The following is a 24814-nucleotide window of genomic DNA, read 5'->3' as shown; positions in this document are numbered from 1 at the left end:
CTAAAGGTTTAATTTTTTGCTAAAATTTTTGTTTCCACCAGCCACCTTAAGTGTTCAAATCTTGTTTTCCCATTAAACAGGACTAGGGTTTTTTGTGTGCCTGTCCCAAGTTAGGAGCCTGCTATTCAGTGGTTGTTGTTTGTTTATGTGTTACATATTTGTTTTTCTTTCATTTTTTTTAAAATAAATAAGGTTGTTAGTTTTTTCGTTTGAATTGTTTTACATTGTCTTATCAGGGCCTTTTATAGGTGATTATGCGGTATGGGCTTTGCTCATTGTTGAAGAATGTCAGGTGACCTATAGTTTTTAATGTCTGTCATTTTGGTCTCTTTTGGACAGTTGTCTCATTGGCAGTCATAACAGATCTTTTTTATATACTAACATACTGGTACATACCTTTGTATTAGCTGTATTAGACCACCAAGTCTTATTCCCACACCATGAAAACATATCACAGAAGAACCTAAAAAGAATTTATAATCAACACATTATACATTTTGTAAATTAATTTATCTGTAACCTATAATTTACAAAATATTGTTCAGATTTCTTAAAACGGGTAGACAATTGTTATAAATCATTTTTTCTAAATCAATAGAAAAGATAGAAAAGTTTAAAAAAAACTTACATTTAAATTTAACTGCATAAAAAAAATTCTGAATATTTTACAGTAATCTCCCATTAAATGCAAAATTGTGTTTAAATTGTACTGGTCTTTTCTTGAAGTTTACTGACTATTTCAAGGATTTACTATTGATATTTTAATAGTAAATCTTGTTCATGTTCTGTATCTTTAAATACTAAAATAGTAAATTAATTCATCAATGATGTTTTAAAAGCAGTATTTCAGAAGGGTCTGTTATCTTAAAAGATCTGGCTAAAATAGACTTGCCTTTTCTATTTTCTTGGTAAAGCCTCAGACTTGGTTGAAGATTTGATTGACCATCTTCGTAAGAGCTGCTATCCTGGCTGATAAGGTGGTTCTTCTCAATATCTTATTGTCAATCTATGTTGTGTCCATTTGGTTTTAGAAAATAACATAACATACATAAAAGTATCAGATGTACTTTCAATTAATAAACTTTTAAAAAAAAATCATGTAATTATTTTAAGTGATACATAATTTTTCCTAACCTAAATTTCTATATCAATAAAACATCTGATATGTAAAAAATATATGCATAAACGTGAGTATTCCCATAAATAAAAATCTAACATTGAGGGAATTTCAAGTATTTGAAGTTAAACACAGTACAATAAATTACCTCCCTTTGACATAAATTTCACCCTGTTAGAACTCCAAATCTTTGTTTTACATAACAAAAAAAAACAAAAATAGTGTACTGGTAATCAAAAAAAAAAAAAAAAGTAAATTACAAATATTCAACATATATATTTCAATAACATTTTTAGTGCAGATGGAGTAATGGTGGCTGAACGGTCAAAGTAGTTCAACTACTGTTTCACTAGTCTGTTAATTCTCTGTACCCTCACATTCGTTGGAGGATCCACCAGGGGGTTCTGGGGGTTGAAATCCCTCCTCTTTTGGCCTATCAATGCATTTGAATGGGGACATATAGTTAGAACTCCCCTTTGTCCTTAGTTGGGACCCCCCCCCCCCCCTATAAAATGCCTGGATCTGCCCCTGACATGGTAGGTGTGTTTAACATCAATCTTAATTGACAAGAGTTGCCAGTTTCTCTGTTAAAGGGAATGTTTTTACCAGGCTGTTTCCACAAATAAAAACTGGCAGCCAAAATATAGCAAATCATTCTCAAATAAGGTTAAATACCAAAAAGTCAATCAATCTACTTTCATCAAGATATTCTTCAACTATGCTCCTTGTAAAATATTCTTAAAAAAAATATATCCTTTTTTATGAACTCAGCTAAACATGACAAAGGTGAAAAATATATTACAATTTGCTAAAATGAAGTTTGTAAAGGTTCTGTCTAGCCAACTGTTAATCTCAGCCTCAACAAAAAAGAGGGAAAATATCAATAAAATATTCCTTCTCTCCATACTATCTTTTGATTGTAAGAAACTTCTGTCCAAGTTTGGTAGAAATCCACCTAAGGGGAATCCAGCCCCTCCCCTTTTCCCTTGAAAAAATTGGTTGATTATATAGGGAATCATTGAAGCATGACTAGAGAGTCCCTCCCCCCCTTTGTGAAAAGTTCTGGATCTTTTGAGTTTGATAAATGTTTGCAGACTAAATAATATTAACTGGAAATAAAACGAAGTCCATTTATAAGTAAAATACAGATAAACAGGTACACATTTTCCTGCTAGATACGTATTATTATCTCTTGATCATAAACAAGGTTCAGTCCAAGTTTGGTACAAACCCAGGATAGTTTAAGAAAGCTATTAAAAAAATTGAAAAACTTTAACCACAGAGTGAATATATTGTTTCCTGGCAGAAAGTCCAGTTATAAGTAAAAATATTTTTTTTTTTAAATTACAAAATTTACTTCTATTATCTTATGATCATAAACAAGCTTCTGTCCAAGTTTTGTAAAAATCCAGGATAGTTTAAGAATATAATTAAAATTTCAAAAACTTAAAACTACAGAGTGAATATTTATCACCGCCGCAGCAGCCAAAAGGATGAAGAATTGCTATTTCTTGTTTTTTCAACTACATTCGAAGGCTTGACACAAAGTGAAATAAATAACCAGCAAAATGCAAAGTATTTATTTTTATTTCAATGGTCTATAAAAGATTCATTTATGATAATTCTTATAATAATACTTCAGGGATTGTTGGAGTAATTAAACTATATTGGCTTGTTTTAATTTCTACAGCACTTTGATCAGAATAAAAACTTAGTGACAAAAGAGTACAAAATGGTGAAGTGATAATTTGCACTTAATAATTAATGTCAACAGGGGGAATAATAATAAATAAAAAAATAAAAGAAGATATGAAAGTAAACTTTAAAAGAATGTTAAATAAAATTTGTTGAATATTATTTGATCAAATTTTGCAGAGGTACATGCTTCCAATTGGCTTCGCTCAGAGTTACTGCCTCTAATTGGGACCCCTTAGCCAAGGGTACTGCTTCTAATTAGGTTAAGCAGACAGAGGTGTATATGAGCTGCTTCCAATCAGCTTCGCAACAAGACAGAGGGTATGTACTCCCAATTAGCTTCACTAAGAGGTACATGCTTCCAATTGGCTTCGCTCAGACAAACGTACTTCTTTCAGTGTTGAAATGGTACGTTAAGCAAGTCTGTACTACATCCAGTGTAGAAAATAGTACATAATTGCAAGTCAAATGTCGTCCAAATTTACAAAAACATTTTATTTAACATTCTTGAACCAGTTAATTTTCACATCTACCTTCACACCCTATTCATAATGTATCCTGATGGTGACATTGTGAAATATAAATTATCACTACAGGATTTTGTACTATCTTGTAGTTTCAATCCTGATAAAGGTGCCATAGGAACCAAAATATATCTTATTAAATAAACTCATCACAGATACCAGGACCAAATTTAGCATATACACCAGACACGCGTTTCGTCTACAACGCTGACATCAGTGACGCTCGATTTCCCAAAAAGTTAGAAATGCCAAATAAAGTACGAAGTTGAAGAGCATTGAGGACCAAAATTCCTAAAAGTTCTTATTAAATCACTGTAGCAATCCATAAAGTCTTGTTCTTATAAAACATTTAACTCTGTGTTTTATTGAAACCCTACTCTTGCATACATAATCCCTGGATCCACCTTACAGATTACTATATGTAATTGTAGTTTTGGATGGAAGACAAAGATGGGCAAATACAAACATTTTCCTCTTAAACATATCATTACAAATTAAACAAAGAAAAATCTTATTTTGCAGGTTCCTTTAGCTTATATTTTTGTGGGATCTGAAAATTGAAAAAGAATGCCTTAAAAGACCTGACGAAACAAAAAAATATATCACACACTCTGCATAGAGTATTAACCAATATCATTTTTTTTAACCTTTTAATGTAAATTCATATGAATAATTTAAGCAATAAACGATTGGTTGTCCAGGGGAGAGAGGGACTGTTCAAATCACACCAGAACAAGAATGTGTCCAAAGTACACAAATGCCCCACCCGCGCTATCATTCTCTATGTTCCATGAACCATGAAATTGGGTAAAAATCTAATTTGGCATTAAAATTAGAAAGATTATACTATAGGGAACATGTGTACTAAGTTTCAAGTTGATTGGACTTCAATTTCATCAAAAACTACCTTGACTAAAAAAAACTTTAACCTGAAACCCCCACTTTCATTTCCTATGTTCAGTAGACAGTGAAATTGGGGTCAAACGTCTAATTTGGCTTTAAAATTAGAAAGGTCATATTATAAGCAACAAGTGTACTAAGTTTCAGGTTGATTTGACTTCAGCTTCATTAAAAACTACCTTGACCAAAAACTAAGTTCAGCTTATGCAAGTAAGTTACTGAATATATGTGAGGGGGGATAGGATCTTTATTGGGACTCCAGGATCTGGTGTTTTTAAGCTTGGGATTTCAGGATTGACCCTTTCGGGATCTGGGATTTTTTTTTCTTCCAATTTCGGGATCTCAGGATTTCGTGTTTTTAAGCCCTGGATTTCAGGATCAGGACCCCTCCTATTCCCCCTCATATGTGGAGGCCGTCAGACCAAGCAAATAACAGAATGTAGGATCCTTATGTCTCTCTCTCATTTTCGACTAAAGCCAAAGGCTGAACAAAAACCTTTCAATAATTGAACATTTTTTTTCTTTTTCTTTTTTTTTTAGATTCTCCATTCTTAAACTACTGGAAGTGGTTTGCCTAGATATGAGTATGAACAAAAAATAGATTTTTTTTAAATTGCAAAGACCTATTAACCAACTTCTTCCAATCTTGTTGAAAATGGAGAACCTGTACATATTATTTTTCTTTATATGGTAAAAATTATAAACATTTTCTCAAACATACACAATAATAGTCTGAATGACACTCTCTACTGTTACAGTAAAATCTCATAGCCCTTTTTTGCAGCCACAGTTACCTAAAAAAGAAAAAACAGAATTAAACATTATGGTTAGAATTGAAACAATATCAAATGCAAAATTATTTTATAATAAATAACTGGTCATTAAAATCATGATTCATTAAACATTTCTCTTACTTTATTTAAGGAGGCTTGCAGGTATAAAATATTCAGCAAAAAATTAAACATTTGTTTTTTCATTATTTTTTTTATTTATTACACTTTTAGTTATTACTTTATAATTTGGTACAAAAATCACCCAAACAAATCGATTTTCTTTGGCCACAGATGACTTTAAAAATGGAAAAAGCTCCAAATTATCTCCCTTTGGTGCAAAAATGTCATTTTTTTTAAATGTTTAAATTGAAATAGCTCTTTTAACTCAACAGAGACCTATATGTTTTATCATTTTTTTCAAACAAGCTGTACATAAAGTAAGTAATTGTAAAATTTAAGCAATGTCTGTAATTAAGTTCTTTTTTTATTTCGATATTTAGGTACAAGATAAAGTTTAATCATAGAATACAATTGCAAAATCCTATATTAGAAATAAAAGTTGATTTAGACCTGTGAGCCCCTTACAGTGATTTGCTGAAATTTTAATATTAGCAGAAAAGGATGAAAAACAAGTCAATGATATATGTCTAACATATTTCTTATTTTACACTTTCTTATATTTGTATTGGTTCTTACCATAAAAGTCAGCTCCAATGCCCACTCCCAGCTTCAATCCTTACAGACAAGCTGTGATGCTAACCTGAAAAATTAAATAACATAATTAAGTCATTCAAGATTGTTTAAAAGGATAATTTTTGGTATACTGTATGTTCATTCCATATTTTGAATGATGATTCATTTGAGTGTTGGTTGCTAAATGTCCAATGAAAAATTAAATAAAAGTCTATAACTATGTAATAGAAGTTGAGAACAGCAAACCAGCATCCCAACAAACTATCAGATAATAAAATTAACTCCTTTAAAGGCAATTAAAGAAGGAAAGATTCTTACCAAACTCCTACAAACCTTCACGCTTAGAGCACATTTAAATTTTATAATACTTTTTTTTTTCAAAACAGGACTAACATTATACTGGTACATACCTTTGTATTAGTTGTATTAGACCACCAAGTCTTATTCCCACACAATGAAAACATATCACAGAAGAACCTAAAAAGAATTAAAAAGAATTTATGATTTCTTACAAAATGTACAAAAAAGTACTATCAACACAACCTTGTAAGATAAACTGTTGACAGAGATGTCTCGCCTAGCAGTGGAAAATGAAAAAAGCTGATGTTTTATAGCAACATTGCTAATTAAATCAATAATTTGTTAGTAACCCAGATAAATACAAAATGTCATTGTTCTCTATGAATAAAGCAGATAACTTGACATAAAAAAAATAAAACAAGTCATAGTTTTTTGTTTGGAATTTAACTTCACAAAAGTGATGTGCAAATTAAACAGTTAATTATCCATTGAATGATCAAATCTTGCTGTTAATTGTTCTTCTCTCCCCTAGAAATTTTAAATATTGATCGAAAATCTTGTTCAAGAAAATGGCAATTCAAATTATAAAACTTGTTAAAATTAATACATCAATGCAGAAGATCAGAGCTGGCGTGTTGTCTTAATATGCACTTCTTGTCAAATGTTACTAGAAAATGTATACAAATATTTGGCTTAAATAAACTTACCTTCTTAATTTCTTGGTAAAGCCTCAGACTTGGTTGAAGATTTATTTGACCATCTTCCTGAGAGCTGCTATCCAGACTGCCTTCAAAGGTTTTCCATCATACTTTTTTATGCTAATCAGTCCACTGAATTCATTTTATCTAAGTAATGAAACGTCCTTTCCATTGTACATCATTATTAGTCATCAGAATGTTCCAAAGCATCTCACATTATTTTTACAATCATGGAAACTGAAGAAATTCTCAATTTAAAATACTAATAATTTATTAATTCATTTAAAAAGTACTGTAAAAATTACACCAGACATGATTTTGAACAGGTAAAGGGGTATTTTGATAATTTAAAAAATGTATTCTGTACACCACAATTTCTTCCACTCATTAAAAGTATATTCTAGAACTATGTTTACATTTTTTTTATTTACAGAGCTCTAGATAAAAGATTTTATATAAGTTATCAGACATCTGATATGAAAATATTTATACAGATGACTTTTTGTAAGAAAGAAAAAAATACAGTGTAGTAATATTTATACAAATGTAAGAAAAAAAAAGTACAGTGTAGTAATATTTATAAAAATGTAAGAAAAAAAGTACAGTGTAGTAATATTTATACAAATGTAAGAAAAAAAGTACAGTGTAGTAATATTTATACAAATGTAGAAAAAAATTTACAGTGTAGTAAAAGTATAATAAACACATTAAATCAACATTTATATAATATTTTGAAGAATTGTTTAATAAAAAACATCTCAATTTTAAGGTTTACTACTCATGTTCATAGTAGTCATATTTAGTCCCAAAATTTGTAAAAGCCTTCATAGATTTGCAAACTCTCTGTGAATTCAAAAAGATATGGGTTTTTTTACCTTTGAAGAAAAATTACTTAGTTCCCAAGTCAGGAAAAAAATGAAGTTGCTAAATATTTGTACAATCATTGTGTGAAGTTACAAATATTGAGATTGAAAACTGCAGCAGTTAATGATTACACAAAATTAGTACCATCTTTGAAAATTTTGGAAAACAATTTTCAAGATCAGAATTAACAGAAAAATGGGGGGAAATTCCTCAAACAATTCCATATAAGCAGGTACACAACTTCAAAATGTACACAATTATTCTGTGAAGTTTCAGTGGTACAAGTAAAAAAGCTGAAATGAACAAAAATAATGTGATGGAAAATTATATTACATGTATCAAGCATGTTCAAAAAGAAATATTAAGAGGATATATAAATACTGATTCTTTATAATGACACTTTATTTCAATACTTTATAATTCAAATTAATTTCAAAACTCAAATGGCATGTAATACTTCTATAAAATATATTTTTACTTTTTACTTTACTTATACATTGTACTTGAAAGAAAAATAGTAGCAAAATTTACAATTGAAAAAGTAAAAAAATTTGTTCCCAGATTATTTATGAGAGCAATTTTGATAGGTTATACATTGTATCAAAATTTGTTTTATGTAAGATTACTTCCAATGGCTTTTGTCAGAAAAAAAGAAAATCACTGATATCTTGACAATAATGGACTGAGGCAAGGTAAATGCACTATCTGGAATCAATGCTTCCTTAAATGCATTTGAATTGGGATTTATAGTTGGACCCCTCCCTTTTTTTAATGGCTGGATCTGCCCCTGTGGTTCCTTAAATGGATAAGAACCAGAAGCAACCAAATTACAGACAGGAATCAGCTCTTTTTCGCTATTGGGAAAGAAAACAGATTACCAGTTAAATCTAAAAAATTCTGGTTATCTTTAACTTTTTTAGTGATTAAATACCCAAAGTCTGAAACAGGGTCTTATATAAATCTAAAACTGCTTGGTTAACAGAAATGATTGTATGCTGTCACTTAGGCAAAAATAATCACATATATAATGCCGTAACCCATGTTAAAACTACAATAAAGTATAGATTTCAACAATTATGGACTAATGGAAAACTCTTTTGAACTAATGAGGCAAGTTGGATCCCAGTTAGGAGTAAAGCTCTCACTATTACTCTTGGTCTGGACAAAGAAATGCTCAGACAATTTAATTTTACAAATTACGATGAGCAATTGTTAAACGGGACTAACAAGTAAAATTAAAACATTGATACAAGTTGTCAATTATGGTCTCATAATAATGACGTTATCACTAAATATCTGGAATCTGTGGATGAAAACTAAGTGTTGAAGGTGAGAGATGAAAATTAACCCAAGGCTGAGAAGCTTGAAGTAAAGGGAATTAACTACTGTAAGATATAGGAAATGACTCTTCACTTTGAGATGATGATACTTTCAGATAACTCAAAATAAAGATTTTTAGGATATTGGAAATCATCATAAATTTTGTTGGTCATCTCACAGGATTGATTATCTCCCTTGAGCTGGTACCGCAAAAGAGAGAAAAACTATCAAGTTGAGATGACCCATGATAATGTTTATTGCTATTTTGCTTATGATGACTTTGAAATTTACATTGACAATGGCAAGTGCAGCCTTAGTTTCTAGAGATACTTTCCATATCTTTCTACTAAGCTGAGAAAGGAAATTATCAGTAATTCAGTAAAATTATGATAATAATCTATATATCATAGAAATTTATTATTGTTCACAAAATATTAAGACTTGTCCAAGCTTTCCTTTTTTTCAGAATTAACTACCCCTGCGATTATGTTTATAGCTCTATAATAAGTGTTGATTAAACTTCCAAATTCTTTTTTGTATGGCCGAAATTTTCGTTATGGCTTGGCTGTTATAAAAATGTACTTTTACTTCTTTATTATCTTGATAGCAATCAGTGCTTTAAAGTTTAAGATGAAGATAGCCAGAATTTTTTTTGAAGAAGATTAAGTTTATTTAAAAAAACTTTTGGGATCATTTCCCATTAATTTACGAGAATATGTTATTCTAGTTTTCCATTTCCAATACATCATAGTATGTCAAATACAATTTAGATTTTGATTGAAGATATTCATTTTTTCTAAATTTTGAAAATCAGAAATTAAAGAAGGTATGAAAATTGTACAGATGCAAAGTTCAATCAGCTTTATTCTCAAACATTAAATTTTTTTTTTATGACTAGAAATATCAAATATTTTTCATTTCAGAATTACATATATAGATTCCGTTGAATAGTAAACACACCATCCTAAATACCTCAAAACCAAAGAACAATCCAAAGAACAACTGAAACAAACAGAAGACATAACCAACCATACTCCTAAAACACCAATAAGCAACTTTGTTATATGTTAGTAAAGACACGCAGCGCTCCCAGCATAATGTATTTCTGAAATGATCATTTGATATTTGTTAAGTCTACGCCAAAACTCTGAAGATAAAAATGTTTTGCTTCTGAACTTTGCATGTACTAGACTGTGAGTTTAAATCAATTTCAAGTACTATGTAATTCTATAATCTGACATTACTACAATGCATTGAAAATGTAAAAGTTTTAAGAAAATTATTATTTTACTATAAATCATAAATTTTAATTTAAATGTCTTAGGAAAGTTATTTCTTTATAAATCTGAAATTTTAATTTAAATGACATTCTTTTTTTTTAAACGAGGACAAAACAAAAATGCATTTACTTTAAAACCCATTATCTTTTGATTTTGCCATTTGATTAGGGACTTCCCGTTTTGACTTTCCCTCAGCGTTCAGTTTTTTTTTTTGTGAGTTTACTTTTTTTTCACCACAAAAAAGTACTGATAAACCTTTAAGACAATGTTAAAAAAAACATTTTAATTGTTGGATCAAATGACAGTTTGTAGTGGTGAAAATATAGAGAAAATAATCTTAACCAGGTTAAACCTCATCTCAAGTTATTGCAACTATCATCATCTCTGTATTGAAAACTTTTAATATTAAATTAACACCCCAAATATAAAGTAGGTGCTTTACCCTGGGTTAATCTCCAACTTCTATATTTTGCTTTATATGTTGTTGCACATTAATAGATGCATAATTTAACTATTGAAAATTATGGACAAATCTTTTACTGCATTCATGAAGAAAAGATAATTAGACATGTTTTGAGTACACGTACTTGGCTTTCATGGATCAAATAATTATTTGTTGTAATAAATAATATGAAAACTTTCACACTCATCATTATCCTTCAAAAATATTAGAAATTTTAACGGTGAATATTTATAACAAATATTAAAGAAACTGTTTCATATAAAAATAACTAATTCAAAAATTAAAGTAATTTTAACTTTGGTGTAACCACACATTGTACACACTCAACTTCACTAATGAAAAATAATATACCTAAATTACTTCTTTCAGCATGGTCCCCAGGCCCTTAGCCAGGAATTTCCAAAAGGGGGGGGGGGGGGGGGTATTTTGACTCATTGACCCCCCTGGCTAGGGATATGGTCCATTGGTCTTACTTTACAAATGTACAGGTCAATTGGATCTCGTAGTTCTTTCAAATTTGTAAATTAATTTCATCTGAGTTACCTCCCCTTCACTCAGTGAAATTTTTAACATGGAGGGGCATAAGGATTTTTTACAGACTTCAAGGTTATTTATTTTTGAAGCCAAAAGGAATTCAGTATAATGACTTTTTTCGTGGGAATTTGATTCACCCTTATCAGAACTCTGGAATTAATGAGGTTTTTTTTTGACTCCGTGAGTGAAAGATTTATTCTTTAACACAAATTTTGGTAACTCCTTGCTAAAGCCTCTCCTAATGCAAGATACCAGTGTTTTCATGGAGTAAGACTGAGTCATCATTATCTCAACCTGACTCACATGATTGTTAAAATAACCAATATTTTTTGTGAAAAAAGGTCGATCAATTTAATAAATTTTGGAGAATATTTCTTTCAAGTTAAATTGAAGTTCAAAAATTTCAAACATGAAGATATTTCAAAATAACAAACAAAGAATACTAATTTTTAAAAACTATATTTGAAAATTATGTGCTATCTTTATCTTGTCACACTTAAAATTAAAGAAAGAATGAATGACAAAAAAATACCCTTAGCTTTATCAATTTGTAGATTTGTTAACATATCAATTACTTACCAACTTCTGTCCTGTACTGGTAGTAAGACACCTATCCAGTAGATGTACTTTTGTCCTCGGTCACCTAAGTTCATCCCCTCATCTCTGGTTGGCTTGATGTTGTGCATTTTAAGTTGTTTGAGTTTAGTGTTTTGTATACTTTTGTCTGTCATTTCTTTTGGTGCCGACTTCCTGGATCACCTGAGTTCATCCTTGGTCTTTGATTAGGTTGGTGTTAACATTTTTTAGTTTGTGTATTGTTTTGTATATTTTTGTCTGTCCTTTCTTTTGGTTATGAGGAAGGCTGTCTTTCTTCATCCATACTTATAAAGGTATTTAACTTCTTTTCATCTGTGTGTCATATCCCATTGACATTAATACCACATACTACTTCTTTATGACAAACTTACAAACAGGACCAAAAAAAATTAAAAATACAGTATACCTATATTCTCTGTATAAACGCTGTAATGAAAACAGATAATAAAGATTAGTGATATGTTTTAGAAATTTTTTGTCAATTCCATTGAAGCAGATCTCTAATCAGCCATATTCAAGGTTTATGACTGAATCTGCCGCTAGCCCCATCTGTAATAAAAAGAAAATTTATAAATTAGTAGTTTTGGAGAATGTTGGCGTCACTTCTATCAAACAGGCCCTTTAACAATCTCAGAGTAGAATGAGTTTGTTACTATTGTATAGCGTTGCGAGAACTATGCGCTACCCTCCCTAGTCTGCTACAACGGAGTCCATCCAAGGTCTGTGACTGAAACATCCTCCCAGCTGCATCTGTAACAAAAATAAAATTGGAGAACATTGGTGTCACTTCCATCAAACAGGCCCTTTAACAATCTCAGAGTAGAATGAGCTTGTTACTATTGTATAGCGTTGCGAGAACTTATGCGCTACCCTCCCTAGTCTGCTACAACGGAGTCCATCCAAGGTCTGTGACTGAAACATCCTCCCAGCTCCATCTGTAACAAAAATAAAATTGGAGAACATTGGTGTCACTTCCATCAAACAGGCCCTTTAACAATCTCAGAGTAGAATGAGCTTGTTACTATTGTATAGCGTTGCGAGAACTTATGCGCTACCCTCCCTAGTCTGCTACAACGGAGTCCATCCAAGGTCTGTGACTGAAACATCCTCCCAGCTCCATCTGCAACAAAAAGAAACTTTATAAATTAAATGTCTGTGGTTTACCTGTAAATGAAATAGAAATACATATAAAACATTACACATAAAAAACATAAAATAAAATGGATCAACCAACCTTATTTCAATTCTTTGAAGTCACTTTACCCCCTGAAATGAAATATAAATATTTGTTTTACCTTAGTTATCATTTTCTATATAAAAATAAGTACACAATATTTTGACTTACAAGCTTTTAACTATTGGATTAGTCAAAATTTTCCAACTATTGGACCTCGTTGAAACTATTTGACTGCAAGCTTCATCATATTTTGCTGGATTTCCGATGCAGCAATAATGGAGGATTTTGAAAATACCAGGAGTAGTAATTTTTACCCATTGTATCTAGGGTTGACATCAGTGCAATACATAGCCTTAGCATTTCAGAATATTTATGAAGTTATTGTTGGGTTACTGCCATTGCGATAGTTGAGTTATCACAGCCTTTTGTTGTCTGTTGTCTTTTTCAATATAATAAAACACTAATTGACTGGATATGAGGGAATATTAAGTTAATTGTCCCCTCAGATACAACTACTGCCCTCGGCTACGCCTCAGGACAATAGTTTTATCATGAGGAACAATAAACTTACTATACTCCATTCATACAAAGTCAATAGGTATACATTCTTATACCTCAGTTATCATTTTCTAAATAAAATAAGTACATGTACACAATATTTTCACTATTTTTCTAATTACAAGCTTTGAACTATTGGACTTGTCAAATATTTCCAACTATTGGACCCGGGTGAAACCAAGGATTTGTAGTTTATAGTCTAAATTTACAACTCCTTGGTGAAACTATTTGAATGCAATTTAGCCTCATTATGTTTTGTGGAATTTTAAATGAAGCTACTTGATTGGAGGATTTAATATCAGATTTTTACTTTCAAAGAAAATTTCTCTCAAGCTAGTAAAAAATGAAAGCATAAAAATTTTAGTATATGCCTGTGAAATAATATTTTATAGGGACCAAATTAGGATGCTGATTTTTGTGGTTGCTTCTTTTTTATATCAAATTTTGACATTTCTTTCCTTTAAAGAAAGATCTGATCATGCTGTATATATGTGCAACCATCCACTACTTTTGATCAATTTAAATGTTGCATGCAATACAGACCAAAATGAGGTTCAATTTTTTACTTGGAAAAAAATAATATATCAGCCATGTTTTTTACCTCAATCTTACAAAATTTACTTAAGTGGCTGCTTAAATCAAATTAATATTACTTTATTATTTTCGTTAATGTTAAAAAAAAAATCCTGTTACCCTTTAAGGGATAAATATTTTTAATGGTTTTTTTTTCCAAACTTTACAAAAGAGTGGAAGCTGGTTATAAAATACACAAAATAATCAAACATTTTTTATAACCATTTCATCTTCAAAGAAACAGATAAGTCTTTCCTCAGCGTGCCTCTTGCTTAGATTTACAAATTTGTTCGTTAATATTTTTGTTGAGGAACAGTGACAACCTCTTTGTCCAAAAAAGATGACTCTAGTGCATAAACCCTCAGCCTTGCTATCAAAAGTAAAAACATTAAATTAATGGGAAATTGAAATCAAATCTTTTCAAGACTTGGAATATATAAGCTGGGTTTTGATCAAACTCATTTAAACTCTGCAGACACTAATAATAAGTCTTCAGTCAAAGTCAATCATATGTCTGACAGTTATAAAGCACTGAACATTTATATGAAACATTGGAACATAAGTTTCTATGTGAGATCTCATCTAAAAGATCAAAGCACTTAAAACTACCATCAATGATAAGAGTGCTTTCCATGCCTCAAACCCGGTCGCCAATGTTGCATTAAACTCTATTGAGTACAGGTACTTATTTGTCAGAAGTCTCTGTGCATCAGTGTCAGTGCTGGTGAAATAGTCTCTGCAGAGTAGAAATGAGTAAAATATTTTAATAAAAATTCTTTTTTAAAACTTGAATATTAACATTATCAAATGATATTATGAAGTAGGATACACATTTGACATGTTAGTGTGATGATGAGGGTAACAATGCTGTGGTGTTTTGTTAGATTATGGCATCCTACATCATTGCCTTAAATTGATTTGAAAAACTTTCGTCAATACGAAAACCCTTTCGTAAATTACGAAAGTGACGAGCGCTAGCAAAATCACTGGCCTTAATTTTGTGGAAAATGAAGAATAATGTGTTGATGTATTAAAGCAAGGCAAAGGGTTATGTTATACAGCGGCGAATCCAGAAATTTTCATAAGTGGAGGCCCACTTAATGCCTATGAAGGGGCCCGCTCCAGCCAAACTTCAGTGATTCCCTATGTAAGCAACCAAATTTTTTCCAGAAAAAGGGGGGCACCTGCCCTCCTAAACCTCCTCTGTTATGTAACCAATTTCTGTAATTTTACTCTTCAGTTATTAATTATGAATATAAAAAAACATTACCAATAGGAACAACTGAGAGAAGAAATTCAGTTTCTTTTAAAAATGAAATTTTGCTTCATTTAAAAACACATAAGAAAAAGATATCAAAGTTACTTCCCATTTATAAAAGGTGATTTTCATCAAAACAACTTCCATTCACTTGTAAAAATTTGAATAAATTAAAGTACCAGAGCAATTCAAAAATTAACAAAGTTAAAGACCAATGATAAAGTATTTAAAGAAAATAACAGGATTGAATTTTTCTCTTGGTGTCATCTAATAGATTTTCAAAAATATTTAGTTGCATCTGGTAGTTTTGTTTAAAAGAATATAAACTAGCATATCTAAACCTTGAAGCCATTTAGAAAAATAATTATTGTTTGATTTAGGCATTGCACAAGTTTTCATATCAGCAGGTCTAAAAATTTGAGCACTTTTCAATTCATTTTTAAGGGTGGGATTTGAGACATGGAAAAATACTTTTGTTGGATTGCTGCTTCATTGATGTATACCTGCATCCCCTTTTTTCCTAATGAGGATCTAAGATAAAAATTTATAGTGTAAATATGCGTAATTTTTAAGCAACAAAAAATAACTTACCATGTATAATTATAGACCAGGTTCTTACCCCCACTCTTTGGTAACTACAAAGATAGATATCTTACTGTACACGTTGCTTACTCTTCAAGGTCATTGCTCAATTTTAGGGTTCCTGAAAAATATTTGAAAGGGAGTAAACTTTATTTCTGCATGGTTCCTTACAAAATTTCAATCTTAGACAGTAATCATGTACATATGTTTTCTTTGATACTCATCCCCTTGAATCATTACTATTTTTCACTTTAATCGAATTTTATTTGTTACTGACATTTTTGCAATGTTTTTATTATACAGGATTTTCTTAATATCACAAATTTCAAAGTCAATAAACTATTTGAGGGGGTGGGGTCAGATCATCTCCATGGTAATGAGATGTGCCAATGCTAATACAACTGCATACCAAACAAACATAATCTCAAACTAAACCTGAAAACTAAGCAAAAGTTTCAGTCAATAGACCATGACTGAGGGGGCAGGGAGAAATAATCTCCATTGAAATGAGATATGCTATTGCTTATACAACTGCATACCTATTTTTATTAAACTACAACTAGTGGTTCCCGATGAACTAACCTAATCACAAACGAATACATGAAAACTAAGCAAAAATTACAGTCAATAGACCATAACTAAGGGGTCAGGGTCAAATAGTCTACATGGAAATGAGATATGCCAATACTTATATAACTGCAGACCAATTATCATTAACCTACCACTAGTGGTTCCCCATAAACTAGACCTTATCACAAATTAATATATTACTGAAGCCATCCCCGCAGAAAACAGCATACCTATGTCTCGCTTATTTACTCTATCAAGCGAGACAAAAATCATATCCTGGAATCTTAAGTTCATATGCACTATTATTACATTGGTTGCAATGAATTACATTGATTTCCCAGTTATATAAAAACCGATAATTTCACATGTGAAATAAACGTGGTTATTTCACTCTCTGACGTCATACAACAATAGGCGTTGTCAAGATGTCGATAACATCGAAACAAAACATGCGTAGGAAAAACATATAGTTCCTTACATTTTCTACATTATATCATTAAAAAAAACCAATTTGACAATGTAATAAAAAGTATAACTAATCGCCGTATTTAAATATAAAAAATAAGACAACTTGTGACCGAACGCCGCTATGGATTAAACTCGTGCTGTGCACTCGTTTAATCCATGCGTCGTTCGGTCACGCGTTGTCTTATTTTTATATATTCAAATATGGCGATTAGTTATACTATAATTATTCTTTACAAAGTTCAAAGCATAGGGCTGTGCAACACAATTTCAACATGTTTATGCCTTTCAAAGCCTTTTTAATAAGCAAGGTAATTAATATTGTACTTTTCATTTCAATGTTGAAAAGTGAAATGGATAATGTAATATTCAAACAATAGATACCTTATAGATGAACACAACTGGCCCATTCTTTTATATTGTTGTATATACTATACAGCCTAGATTTTCGGAAGGTATTCTTCAAGTTTCTGCGGTTAAACAATTCATCAAAATGAGAAGATTGTGGATAGTCTTGTAAATTCTCTGAAAGACAAAATTAAATTTACTTTTCCATATATAGATGCCTTTTTAGGCTGCAATGGTTTTTCTGTGATCAATTTGCTGTAATATTTTAAAAATCATACACAAAAACATTATTATGATTGGTTACCATAAAAAAATCTTAAAAATGGAAGTTAATCAATGATGTAATGTTGTTGTTTTTTTTGGTGTACAAAAGAGGGAATAAAGATACTCAAACTCATAAATCTAAAATAAACTGACAACGCCATGGCTAAAAATAAAAAAGACAAACAGACAAATAATAGTACACATGACACAACATAGAAAACTGAATAAGCAACACGAACCCCACAAAAAACTAGAGGTGATCTCAGATTACCCATAGTCCTTAAGATTTTAAAAATGAACAAGAGTGCACACGCTGGAATGTCTCGCCTTCTGTACTAATCATTGATTTTATGTTAATAGTCCTAAGTATAAAGCTTTATTACAACTGTCACATAAACTTAACATTTTTAAAATCAAGATAACTAAACAAAGACCAATGAACCTTGAAAATGAGGTCAAGGTCAGATGAACCATGCCAGGCAGACATGTACAGCTAACAATGTTTCTATACAGCACATATAGTTGACCTATTACTTAAAGTTGAAGAAAAATAGACCAAAACACAAAAACTGTGCAATGAACAATGAAAATGAGGTCAAGGTCAAATAAAACCTGCACGACTGACAAAGATCATAAAATATTTCCATACACCAAATATAGTTGACCTATGGCATATAGTATTATATAAAAAAAAAAAAACTCAAAAACTTAACTTTGACCACTGAACCATGAAAATGAGGTCAAGGTCACATGACATCTGCCCGCTAGACATGTACATCTTACAATCATTCCATACAACAAATATAGTAGACCTGTTGCATTTAGTATGAGTAAAACACACCAAAACACAAAAACTTAACTATAACCACTGAACCATGAAAATGAGGTCAAGGTCAGAAGACACCTGCTAGTTGGACATGTACACCTTACAGTCCTTCCATACACCGAAAATATAAGCCATATTGCTTATGGTATCTGAGATATGGACTTGACCACCAAAACTTAACCTTGTTCACTGATCCATGAAATGAGGTCGAGGTCAAGTAAAAACTGTCTGACAGACATGAGGACCTTACAAGGTACGCACATATCAAATATAATTATCCTATTACTTATAATAAGAGAGAATTCAACATTACAAAAAATCTGAACTTTTTTTTCAAGTGGGTACTGAACCATGAAAATGAGTAGCCGCCGCCAGATCACTATCCCTATGTCGAGCTTTCTGCAACAAAAGTTGCAGGCTCGACAAAAATTACATTTGTTACATAAACACAGACAACTTTGCCAAATGATTGACTAATACAGGGACCTATAGGTAAAATTTGTGTGTCATTTTGGTCTCTTGTGGAGAGTTGTCTCATTTGCAATCAAACCACATCTTCCTTTATTTTTCTACATAAAACCAAAGTAAATTACATATAATAAGCTTTCCAAATAGATATCATGGTCCCAATTAATCATAATACTAGTATACTCAAGGAGATTATGTTTATGACCTCCTTGTTTCATTAAATGTATAAATTTACTGACCTTTGTGGCATTTTAAATAGCTTCTGACAGTACAATTTATTTATTTAAAAAATATATATCGATTTTAGTTGAAATGATAGGACATTATTTTAGTTGGAACTCACTTTTGTTCTGTGACTGTATATAAACTCTGAGTCTAGCATTGTTGAAAATCTATATAATGGCTATAATGTCTGGTTTTCCTATCCAATACCAATTTGGATGACTATATTAAAGTTCCTAGAATCCAAGAACTGAAAAGAAACATTTAGTGTATATTAAAACAAGTCAAAAATGGTTTACTTCTCAAGTAAATAAACTAACATGAAGAAATGGTTAAGAGTCATCATTGTGTTTCCAATCCAACCTTATTCTGTATGAAAAAATTGTGAAATCTTTAATTTCTTCAAGGAATTTTCTGGAACTAAAAGTTTGAAATCCAGAACAGAATACACTAAAGTAAATAATTATTACTACATTAAATACCTTTAACTTGTCTTGAAATTTTAAACTTTTTCATGTCTTCAAAAATTTTCAAGAAATAATGCAAGTCTTTGTCCATGTAAAGATCAAACTAATTTGAATTTAAATCCTAACCTGTAAGTCACATGATCATACGTACAGGTAAAAATCTTAACCTTGAAATCTACTCACCACATGAGTAACTAGCTGGGTGGAAAATTATAAAAATGAAACCTTACACAAGGTGTTTCACAAAATATGAAACAGAATTTTGATCAGAAAATAAAGCATTCCACTAAAGGGAAAATGGACAGTAAAATTTAACCACTCCAATAACCTGAATAATTTTAGAAAATTTTGCATGTTATATTGTGTATAATTCCACCTCATGTAATAATGCTGTATTTTGATTGGATGAGAGACATGGTATTTTTTACCAATTTCTATTTATTGAGATTTTCTTTTCTCTGCCGGGAAATTTGTCATTAGGGAATTCCATGTGCCGAGGTATTTGCTAGCAAATACCATGGCAGATGGGGAATACCCTAGCAAATACCATGGCAGAAGGGGAATACCACGTCTAAAAATAACCCAATGCATTATTTCTATTCTAATATGACAAATTCATGGTCATTCTAAATATACGGTGCCAGATGAAATATTGTAGGATAAAAAGCATCATCATTGAATGACGTAAAATTTCCGCGAACCTGTACTTTTAATGACGTCATAAATAAAACTCAACGAAAATGAATTGTCAACCGGTCACATAAAACTGGAATCCACTAGTATTACGTTTCACTCAAATTGATGAACTAAGTGTAGTAGTCAGCCGAGAATCAGCATATTATCATGAAAAAGGTCAGCTAGTGACTATACATAAAAATATGATAAGAAATGATTATACGGTCAATGCAATTTGACTACGCAAATAGCACAGCTGCAGTGTATACAACCAATATACATTCAAGTAGAAATTCCATATGATACCTAATTATAATAAACTCACTAAGGTGGAACATTCGGTGGAATTAAACAATTATATCATGCTTACAAGGGGTATTTGCCAAAAATACCGGTTTCGAGGTAATCAAATTTTCCTCGCCTATCGGCTCTGGAAATTTGTACCTCTCAACCGGTATTTTTGGCAAATACCCCTTGTAAGCATGATATATTGTGTAAAAGCATTTACATGAATACATACCTAAACACTGATAATTGGGTTACTCAGTTTAATAAATAAAAACGTTTTACTTTATTACAATATGTACAAAGTTAATTTTGGACCCTTTGGTCCCTTATGTTGACCTATAGTAAAATGCGGATGAAAAAAAAAGAACTTGAACAATGTAATTTTTCATGACACTGTACACCCCAATGTGGTCCAATTTAAAACAGGGTCAAAAATCTGAATACAAGAGTAGATTCAGCTATTTTTCTTATGCGTGTAGTTTAAAGGTTTGTTAGCTTGCTTGCTTTGTTTTTTTAGACTAGAACACACCCGCGAAATCGCGGGCATATAAAGCTTGTAAACTGTTGTAGGATGATTTTTTGTAAAAGATATTTTGACTGGAGAATTTCATATAAGGTATCAAAAAACCCTCCGTTATGTGTTTCCTTTCTGTTAAATTCGATTACTTTTTTGTGTTTCTGGCCTTATGCTACAATTATTCTTCCTCTTTGGTACAATGCATTGTTTGGTAAAAGTCAAATTAAATTAAAAATTTGCACCACTTCAAACTTGAAACAAATGAAACTGCTCAAGTTATATACCATTATTAGATAATAAAATGTGCTTGTAGAACAATACATCAGTGCTTTTCCGTTTGCAAGCCCTATTAACATGCCAATGGTAGGATTTGAATCTCGTATAAATGACTAACGCTCATTTGAGGGATGATCTGAGGGGGCCTGATTCTGAAATCCCGGGCTTAAAAACATGAAATCCCGAGGTGCGTATTTTAACGAAATTCATATCCCGACATCCCGAAATAAAAAAAAATATTCCCGCATCCCGTAAAAATCAGTTCCGAAATCCCGAGCTTAAAAGCACCAGATCCGGACGTTCCAAATAAGTCTTGTCTCCCGCTAATCTCTACCCTACTTTCATTTTGGCCAAATCACTACTTTCACTTTCAACAATAAATTAATTTGTATGCCCCATCTATGGGAATTATGTTTTCTAGTCTGTTCCTCCGTTCGTTTGTTAGTCCGTCCTTCTGTCCGGCTTCAGGTTAAAGTTTTTACTCTCAACAATAAATTTTCCTGCCCCATTTATGGGAATTATTTTTTCTAGTTTGTTCTTCCGTCCGTCTGTCCCGGTTCAGGTTAAAATTTTTGTCGAGGTAGTTTTTGATGAATTTGAAGTTCAACCAACTCGAAACTTAGTAAATATGTTCCCTATGATAATATGATCTTTCTAATGTTAATGCCAAATTAGAGATTTTACCCCATTTCACGGTCAAAACATAGCAAATGATAGTGCCGATCGGATGTGGCATCTGTATACTATGGACACATTCTTGTTTTTCTTAGGGCCTGTGTCGTTAAATCTTAAACAAAACATGATAATATAGGCTATGCATGTGTCGTTATTTATGTGACGATAAGTGAATGACAAAATGATTGTGTTTATTTTCACACGGCCTGGGTCGTTGCTTACAGTTGGGATTACGAAAGAGGCTTGCATGAATCTTAAATAAACATGGGGCCGTAGTGATAGTCCGACAGCTCAATAGTCCGACGGTTCGATGGTCCGACAGCTCGATGGTCCGACGGTTCGATAGTCCGACGGTTCGATAGTCCGATATATCACACCGGATATGATATAAATAGGTTACACTACAGACCTGAAAATGGTCCCTTCATTAAACTAAAATTTTTAGGAAATCCATTAAAGAATTAAAAAGTTATTTTAGTTTTAATATATCGACACATATACGGGCCCAGGTCATTTCATGTCCACTTTCAGGTCGTTGGTGTATCCCGATATGGACTTCTTAGCCCCTAAGAAAGACCGTATACAATAAAGATCGACTTGTTTTGGAAGAGAAAGTCGCTTAATTACACCACATTCGCCAATTAGTTGAAGCGTTAAATAAAGAAAGATGCTTATTAAACACAGGGTACATTTTATATTTCAAAAACATTTACAGCTATAGGTATATTCGACGTTCCGAATCCTCTAGTCCTATTAAATAAACCTTCGTAGATATATATCGTCTTCATTCGACGTTTTTAATCGGATCTTTTTTACTATCAATTCTGAACGGGCCCCATTCTGAACCACGAGACTTTTGATTGTTAAAAAAAATTCCGATAAGACAGCTGTGAACGGATCAAGTGACGAGAAGACGGACCATTTAGGACGAACGAACAAACTTATATTAATACTTCTGTGTCTTAACACAAAACCGGAAGTTAGATTTCTACTTCTAATCGAAGAAATCATCTTACTATAAGCACAATGGCACAAATCGACAATTCTACCAAAATAGCTTCCTGCGGGAGCTTATAAAAGCTCCTACATTTGAGGGAAATTCATTGTTTATTAATCAATATTATAAGTACCATCCAAATTTAGCTTAGCTATAAATGTTTCAGTATAGACCTGTGCGAGACGTATTGATTATGATCATTCTATTTGGTTAAAGTTGATTGATGTATATGCAGGTGCTTACCCTTCCGGAGCACATAGGATCACTCCGGTTTTTGGCGGCGTTCGTGTTTCTCAAGTCTTCAATTTTTCAGTTTTCTATGTTGTGCTTTGTGTACTATTGTTTGTCTATTTGTCTGGGTTTTTTTTTGTAGCCATGGCGTTGTCAGTTTATTTTTGACTTATTAGTTTGAATGTCCCTCTGGTATCCTTCGCCTCTCTTTTATGAATTGCTATTTCATTTTTATGATTGTTTTTTCTTAGATGTTCAAGACATATCTCCAAGTGATGTATTACTGCAAACACGATATGGGTGCGTATGTAATATTCGATACAGTGGTACCTGTATGATACGACACCTAAGTTAAATTACACAATTTGTCGGACTAAAAAATAATTTCTTTGTATATATTCTTGTGATTCCTTACTTACTCAGTTGTTATTCATTAATATTGCTTACTAATTATCAAGGTTTACGCTTCATATTAAAATAAGACAATGTGTTTGTGATTCCCAACGACACAACTCTCCATCCAAGACCACATGTCGTTAAAGTAAGCAATTATAGCTGGGTTACTGTATGATCTTCAACTTGGAGAATCGGATAACACTATAAAGCAGTTGGGGGCTTCATAAAGGGCCCCTAAATTACCAGTATGACCAGTATAAAACAATTCAGATGAGAAAACCAATAAAAGAAAAACAAGCGTGAATATACATCAACAAACAAAAACCACAGCCGGGTTAAACATTTTTCTGGATCCAAGATTCCCTTAGACAGTGGTGGTATACAGCACGATACAAATCAGTTGAAAACGACAAAAAATCAGTTAAAAACGACCAAAAATCATCAAATTGATATAGGCCAAATAAACATTTAACAATTTTAATTATATCAAATAATTTGATAAAAAATACACAATAAAAACATACAGTACCATGAGTCCGTTTCCTGGTGTAAGTGGTATAGCGTTATCGCTAACATTTCTTTTGTTCTTTGCATTTATTTTTTTTGGGGGGAGGGGTAACGGCATTTAGTTCTTGTATTTGCATTAGAAGAAGAATGTGTTACTTATCCGTTTGTGCTTTATTTTTGCATTTGTTGGTGATGAATTTCATTAATCAAATATTTTCATGCAAAACACTATAATCAAATTTGGAATTATTTACTAGTATCTTTGAAAAATATCACAAATTGTCAGCAAAAATTCAGTAGTTTTCATAACTAAATAGTTTTATCAAAAAGTTCACTTTTAAAATTACACAATGTTTAACGTGTCAAAACTGAACCACTCCATAGCACACTGCGTTCCAGTATTATATTCCTCATCCGTGCTTCTAGATTTCGCCATTTTCTTTTTCTTTTCGTGTAAGTAGTCTGTAGTGTAACCTATTTAAATCATATCCGGTGTGATATGTCGGACTATCGAACCGTCGGACTATAGAACCGTCGGACTATCGAACTGTCGGATTATCGAACCGTCGGACTATTGAACCGTCGACTCGGACTATCGAACCGTCGGACTCACAGGCACTTGTCTCAGAATTTTTTCCCCCCTATATACCTTATTATAACACAAGGTATACTTAACTTGCATTTTAGAAACATGTTGGGTGGTGACGAAGTTCCGT

At 31.7% G+C, this 24814-nt stretch overlaps 1 long non-coding RNA gene across 3 annotated transcripts; it reads right to left on the bottom strand.

Moving 5' to 3' along the window:
- Positions 1–897: 897 nt before the first annotated feature.
- On the bottom strand, positions 898–19655 carry LOC134695212 (uncharacterized). Of its 3 annotated transcripts, XR_010102735.1 has the most exons (10): positions 19552–19655; positions 19191–19319; positions 17326–17466; positions 15916–16027; positions 12993–13024; positions 11741–12184; positions 6710–7857; positions 6113–6179; positions 5706–5769; positions 898–5030 (listed from the first exon to the last, which is right to left on the bottom strand). It is a non-coding gene; the product is annotated as an uncharacterized LOC134695212 (long non-coding RNA). The 3 variants fall into 3 exon arrangements; XR_010102736.1 differs by lacking the exon at positions 12993–13024; XR_010102734.1 differs by having other exon boundaries at positions 11741–16027.
- Between the last annotated feature and the right edge of the window lie 5159 nt (positions 19656–24814).

The sequence above is a fragment of the Mytilus trossulus genome, chromosome 13, assembly GCF_036588685.1.
Source record: "Mytilus trossulus isolate FHL-02 chromosome 13, PNRI_Mtr1.1.1.hap1, whole genome shotgun sequence".
NCBI lineage: Eukaryota > Metazoa > Mollusca > Bivalvia > Mytilida > Mytilidae > Mytilus > Mytilus trossulus.
This window is presented reverse-complemented; position numbering and strand designations above follow the sequence as displayed.